This window comes from Aethalodelphis obliquidens, unplaced genomic scaffold, assembly GCF_003676395.1.
Source record: "Aethalodelphis obliquidens isolate GAN/ISIS:26980383/991018 unplaced genomic scaffold, ASM367639v1 scaffold9, whole genome shotgun sequence".
NCBI lineage: Eukaryota > Metazoa > Chordata > Mammalia > Artiodactyla > Delphinidae > Aethalodelphis > Aethalodelphis obliquidens.
Window position 1 is genome coordinate 5,153,008 of NW_020837953.1, and position 7,384 is coordinate 5,160,391.

Genomic DNA, 7,384 nt, shown 5'->3' on the forward strand with positions numbered 1-7,384 from the left:
AAAGTCCAAGTTCCTGACACGGGTCTATCGGCCCCCTGGGGAGTGTAACTCAGGTTTTTCTTCAGCACTTCGACAGTGTTTCTCATGGGGAGCAGACTTCTCCCTACAACAGGGATCTCAAGTGGGGATGATTTTGCCTCTCAGGGGACATTTGAAAATTTCCTGGGACATTTATCACAAAGTTCTCACAACTTTGGGGGTTGTGTTGCTGGCATCTAGTGGGTGCTAAATGTCCTATGATGCACAGGACAGCTCCCCAAACAAGGAATTCTCTGGCTCCAAACGTCAATAGTGCCAAGGTTGGGAAACACCACCAAAAGGCTGGTCTGCCTTGCCCTGACCCCTGGAATTCTGATGAATTATTTTTCTTCTTACATATAGGCAATATTATCTTCCTCCTTAGACCAGTTCCTTCTTGAGATTTCTCTGATGCCTTTTCTCCTCACCCAAGACTTCAGTGGCACTCAGGACCCCTCTTACCCTCCACACCCACAACTTGATCCCTTAAATTCTATCATTTTTCCTCTGTAATATTTTCCCTCCAAGCTTCCCGCCTTCATTCGCACCCTTTGATCCATTTCAAGGCCTCGGCTCTCTCCGAAACTCTCCTAACGGACTCCTAGGGAGCCTCTGTTTGTCCTCACTCCAAACCTCCCTGTACATTACAGCTGGATTCATCGCCAGGAAAGCTGGCTCTGAAAATATCACTCTCCTGCTCAAAGATGTTCCACGGATCCTCCATATTCTATAAGATTAGAAGTCCAAGGGCTTCTCTGGTGGCTCAGTGGTTGAGAGTCCGCCTGCCGATGCAGGGGACACGGGTTCGTGCCCCGGTCCGGGAAGATCCCACATGCCGCGGACCGGCTGGGCCCGTGAACCATGGCCACTGAGCCTGCGCGTCCGGAGCCTGTGCTCCGCAGCGGGAGAGGCCACAACAATGAGAGGCCAGCGAACCGCAAAAAAAAAAAAAAAAAAAAAAAAGATTAGAAGTCCAAATTCCTCCAGAAATGGGTCCCAACCCATCTTTGCAACCTTATCAGCCACAACCCTCCAATACTGTAGGCTAGGTTCCCCTTACCTTCCGCACACTTTCTCACTGCTGTGATCTTGTTCATGCTGGACCCGAACAACCTTTATCCGTTATCTACTACCCTTGTGCCAAGTGTTTTCTCAAATAGCAGGTCCGTCAAGGAGCCTCGGCTGATGGCCTCATCTGGAGGGTGTCTCCTTGTTATCCTTGAACCTTACAAATACATTACCAGCATTTTTCAATTTTGCCTCATATTATGTTCTTCCAGTGGGGTGGGGTATATCTCAAGAATGAAGGTTTCTTGAGGGTAAATTCTATGTCTGAATCTTCTTTATTATCACCCATATCACTTACCACTGAATCTTTACTAAGAAATATTGGTTGATTGCGTGAATGAGCAAAGGACTAAAAATACTTCACAATTTCATAATATTTTCAGGTATATTTTCTCATTTAATCCTCAGAATAATCTTGTGAGATAAATACAATTATTCTGAAGAGAATTCTGAGTCAGAGAGACAGTGATTATGGTGGAAAACAGAAGTTAGAGACATAGGGTACTAGGCCTTGTACCTGCCACTTTTTGTGTTTTTTAAAAACATTTTTTAATGTTTTTAATCTTCTTAGTGATCTTGCAAGACAGTAATAATAGTGCTGTTTTGGAGGTGGGAATACTGAGTTTCAGAGTAGTTAAGTAATTTGCCTGCAGTCGCACAGCCGGTGAGTCTCAAGAGTCAGGGATTTATAATCTGTCCAACTTTAAAACCTGAGATCGTTTTTGGTCTGGTCACACAACGACTAAGCGTTATATCAGAACTAAGGCCTGGGTCTTCTGGCTCCAAGTCCAGTTCTCTGTTTATTATGCCTTAGCTCAGAGAATGAATATCATTTCCAGGGGCAAAGAAAGCAAAATCAGGTGAATGGAAGGAGAGTCACAGGATAGAATCAAGAGAGAAGCTAAGTCAACTGGGATCATTCCCTGCCTCTGTGACTAAATGTGTGAGTGCATGTGAGGGGTGTGTGTGTGTGTGTGTGTGTGTGTGTGTTGGGATGGGAGCGGGCACTCATCTGTTTTCAGCCAAAATGTTCTAAGATGAATGGGAAATGCCAAAAAATCGTTAAGTTTGCATATGCAGATTTCACCTTAATTGTAGCATTCGGTTATCAAAGATAGATAGTTATAAAATACCATGCAGAGTAGACAGCGAGATGGCAATTCAGGTTGAAAATGTATAGCTTATCTCAGAGAAACACTTTCCACTATCTAAATCAGCTTGTGAGTTATGACCTCAGAGTGGAACATGTCCTGTGTCGGTCCAGCCTGCCACCACAGGGTGACAGCCAGGCCTGTGCTCTCTGAAAAGCTTCAGAAGCTCCAGGCCACATTCCTCTGTACTGGGCCTGCAGGTTGCTCAAGGCAGATTCTGCAAACTGAATGCAAATAGAGGCAATTTGCTAGAATGGAAAGAGCGCAGCTGTAGTTCAGAAAACACCACTAACCAGTCATTGTTTCCTAGCCTCAGTTTCTTTGTCTGTAAAATGGGTAAAATAATACCTATCAGGGTAGGATTGAAGAACTGTAGAGGAAATAAGGAAATCTGTCCTCAACTGGAAATTCTGAATAGCAGTTGCTTGTTTATTTAAACAATCCTTCCCCTTCTTTCTGCTCCTTCTTTCCAGTACCTATTTGTCTCTTTCATAGCATGGAAGCTTTCATTTAAGTACCAATGAAGGAGGAAAGTGGAAGAAAGGGGGGGCCCAGCAAAGAGATGATGAAGGAGCATGAAATGTGGGAGGTACACGTCCAGGTGCCCTGGGCTTGTTGCAGGAAAATGGGGCGCAAGAAGGTGGTCATGTCCCAGGTCTCTGGTGAGTCCCTGGGACAGGCTGCCAAGTGAGGGTTCTTGGCTTCTCGCAGGAAAGAATTCAAAAGTGAGCCATAGTAAAGTGAAAGCATGTTTATTGAGAGAGATACACATTCCATTGGCCGGACTCCGAAGGTCAGAGCAGCCCCAGGGCATGGGGTCATCTCAGAAAGTGAGAGTGGCCTGAAATATGGGGAGGTTAGTTTTTATGGGCTGGGTAATTTGATACGCTAATGAGTGGGATGATTATTTAAACTATTTTGGGGAAGGAGCAGGGACTTCCAGGAACTGGGTCACCACCCACTTTTTGACCTTTTACAGTCAGCCTTCTCCGAACTGTCATGGCACCTGTGGGTGTGTCATTTAGCATATGCTAATGTATTACAATGAGCGCATAATGAGGCTCAAGGTCCGCTGGAAGTCGAATCTTCCGCCACCTTGGGCCTAGTTGGTTCTAATCAGTTTTTGTCAACTGGCTGTGTCATTCCTTAAGGGTTGTGCCCTTCCCTCCTGTCTGAGGCCGATTCTGAGGCCTTCTAGAGGGAGGCTGCTACCAGCAGAAGCTGACAGAATGATCGCCGCTGTGGGGCCCAGGTGACAAAGCGGCAGAAGACCTGCTTACCCATCTCTGCCCGGGTTCCAGGACCATTCCAGCACCTCAAGGGTTGAAAACTTGGGACGAAATTCAAAGTAGCAACTCCAGGTGGGATATGGCCAATCCCACGATGGCCGGAAGCTAACAGAGCTTCTCCAAGAAGCTTACTGGTTTGCAGGCCACACAGACACCAGAGCAGTTTTTTTAGTTTGTTTGTATCTCTCCACGGTGTGTGTGTGTGTGTGCGTGCGTGTGTGTGTGTGTGCGTGTGTGTGTGCGTGCGTGTGTGTGGTGTGTGAGTGTGTGTGTGTGTGTGTGTGTGTGTGTGTTAGGGTTGGGTTTGACTTTCTTCTCCCTGCAGAAACCTGCAAAATATTCAACACAAGACCTGGCACAAAGTCTGCAGGCAGTACGTGAGCAGCTCCCGTCATGTCCACTACCTTGCCTTCCCTACCCTCCTTTCGAAACCCTTTGTAAGACTGCGTGTCTCTGACATCTGCTTTTCCTCCTGATTGCTTCATCAGCCCGGGGCTGTGGCCAGCAGATATCAGTGGTGGGTTTTCAGCTGGAAATGAAGTGGAGCTGGTTTGAGTAATTGGTCTCCATCAGAGGCTCTACAATGGGTGGGCTAATGCGCGCCTACTGCTCCCACTTCCTGGCGAAGCTCTGCAGTTGTATTTAAGGGCGTAGGATAGGAGGGAGCCAGTGTGTGGCTCATTGGCATAGAAATTAAAGACCTTTCCTCAAAGAAGGCATGGAGTGTTGTCAGCACCTCTGGCCAAATCGAGGTGGTCCTTTGGGAAAGTCCTCTTGGACTTTGGCTGCAATAAAAGCCAGAGTCCATTTTACACCTGAGCAAGTTCTCCAGGCGTCATCAATTGATCGATCTTCTCCTTTGTGAAGCCTCCACTCACAGCATGATGCACGAAACCACTCTCCTCTGCTCCCGCTGCGCTCTCCTCTGCTCCCGCTGCGCCCTGGCCACATCCCCCTCTCTCCGAAAGACCGCCAACTTGTGATTCTGTGACCCTTGGAAGACAGGGCGGTGCTGGCCCAGAGTCTCCGTGCACCAGATGTGTGAGAGTCTGGGAATGGAACTAGCCTTCCACAGCCAGACTGACTTATTGTGCCCCACAAGCAGGCAATAAGGGACCACGGTGTGTGCACAGATATTAAAAACAACACTAAAGCCCACTAGAAGTCAGTCAGCTTTCGTTCGATCACCGTGTGCAGGCAATTCTAAACCATGTCTGTGGTGAAATCTCCTTCCCCACAGCCTTGCATGCTCCGTTTCCCTGCCAGCGCCACACTGGGAGAGCTGGTTCCTTTCCATCCCCCAGGACACTGGGAGCTTCTTGAGGGCAGGAGCCATGTTTCAGTCACCTTTGTATCCCCAGTGCTGGCACATAGGAGGTGCTCCATACTGTGTTTTATGCAGCACAGTAGGAAGATGACAGTTTTCAAGTCCAACATACCTGGATTGAAATCCCAGCACTATCATGAACCAACTGTTGCAACTTTGGACAAGCTATTTCACCACTATGCCTTAACTGTCCCTCCTGTATAATGGGTTTGATGATATATATACATATATATATATATAGCACACATAGACACACATAGTACCTCATAAATATTTGTTGAATTGACCTAAATTAACAGGCATTTCCAGGCAAAATCATGATGGATCCTGTTTTTCTTTGTAATCCTCTCACTTCTTGCCCTCTCTGTCATGACCCTCTGCTCCAGAAACACACTCCTGTGACACTCAGGTGGGGGCTTGCTCTCAGTCCCATGACATCTGAGGAGTCAGTGATGCAGTGAGGGTCACTGAGAAACTGATACAGTAGACCTATGCATGTGTCATTTTTCTGTACGTTAGGCATCCCTATGTTATCAGGCCGTAGGTATATACCGCTTAAATGAGGCTTCTTAAGGATAGCGGCGCCTTTAAGCCTCAAACCAACAGTGACCCAGTGGATTGATCAGTCAGACCATAAGCTCTGGGAGGGCTACCCAAGCGTGGTGGGTTTTTTGTTTTTGTTTTTGTTTTTGCGGTACGCGGGCCTCTCACTGTTGTGGCCTCTCCCGTTGCGGAGCACAGGCTCCAGACGCGCAGGCTCAGCGGCCACGGCTCCCGGGCCCAGCTGCTCCGCGGCACGTGGGATCTTCCCGGACCGGGGCACGAACCCGTGTCCCCTGCATCGGCAGGCAGACTCTCAACCCCTGCGCCACCAGGGAAGCCCCCCAAGCGTGTTTTGTTCCGCATTGTACCACAAAGTAGCTGCATGTTGTAACCAATCAGTTTATTACCTTCCTTCTATCAAGGATTGGGGCTCGGCACTGTGGGGGACACTAAGTACTCAGGGATGGGTGGAGAGAATACAGCCCCTGCCATCACTGTGCCCTGCCCCAGATTGAGTGTGCCATGGGGACTTGCAGGGGGACCAAGCTGACAGCATCCCAAACGGTTGCTTATCTGTGATTTGAGCTTTGAAGAAGGCGGTGGGTGTGCAAGGGTAGAAGTTTCCTTAGACAAAGAGGCGAAGAAAGGGCATTTCAGATGGAGGAAACAGCATGAGCAAAACCATGAAGATGCAAAGGGACATGACCAGTTTGGGGATCAACAGCTACCTGGTAGGCAGAAGCACAGGTAAAGGCCACATCAAAGGGTTTTTTTTTTTTTTTTGGCCAAGACTGCGATGTAGATTTCACCCCTAAGCACCTGGAGGGGCTACTGAATAAATTGCCGCAGCAGAGCCCCGTGATCAGGCTCTGGGAACACCTGGAGGATGGACTGGAGAGGGCTGAGACCGAGGCAGAGAAACCAGCTTAGAGACTGACCCCCGGGGGCTGACACGGAAGGGGAAATGCTTGGGGGTGAGGGGGGTCGGTGGGAACTCAGAAGCTTGGGAGTCAGGCCTCAGGATGCATGTGCCGACCTCTGCAGGGTGGCATTGCATGACCTTGGGACAATCACCTCCGTGTCCGCACCTGAGGGCTGACTCCTCTCTACAGCCTCCTTTGGGTCTGAAATCTTAGGCTTCTGTGATGCTGATCTGAAACCTTCCCCTTAGAACTACAGGGCTAGGAAACAAATCTCCATCTATTTCCAAACGCTTCAAGCTTCTCTTAATACTTTTATTCAGGACCTGTCTTCCCAGGAGACACTCAGGGCTGTCAGCCTGTAATTAGACTTTCTCGCTGCTCATACAGCCAGGCTGTGCGGCACGGCAGCCGAAGCTGGATTAGCCCACTGTAAACAAATTTGGTCAGTCCCCTTCTCGCCGGCCTCCATTCCAGTTGAGCGGATTTCAGCAGCTCCTGGGTGAATGTTAATGCCTCCTATGTACATGGTTGCAAGAAAATAATCACGTGTGCCTCCCTTTGTTGAGATGCTGTGGCTTTCGCTTCTCAGGTGTCCAGGTGACACAGTGGGGTGGAGGTAGGGGTGGGAGGTGAGAGGATTGTGAGGGGGCAGGGAGACAGTGCAAAGAAACTCGAAAGAGCCTTCAGGCAGGACATGGGGGACCTGGGTTTCAAGGCAAGCTCAGCCACTAATTTTCTTTGTAACCTTGCAAAAGCTACTTCAGTTCCCTGGGCCTCAGGTATGTCAACCGTAAAATGAGGCCGAGAACACCTGCCTCGCAGACCTGCTGCAAAGGGTAATTGAGGTAATGGACGTGAGAGCCTTTGGTAAAGCTTTGTGGCCGAGGGGCCAGTGTCAAGGATCACAGGCTCAGCTTTCCTGTGCAAAGGATAGGGGAGTCAGGGCAGGTATAGAGCACGCAGGAGAGCTAGCTTCCAAATTCCCTTTGGCACCAGAGTCCTAGAAAACAGAAGGGGGGGTGCAGATCGGATGCGCCATGAACTGCCCTCTCATTGAAATTGCCC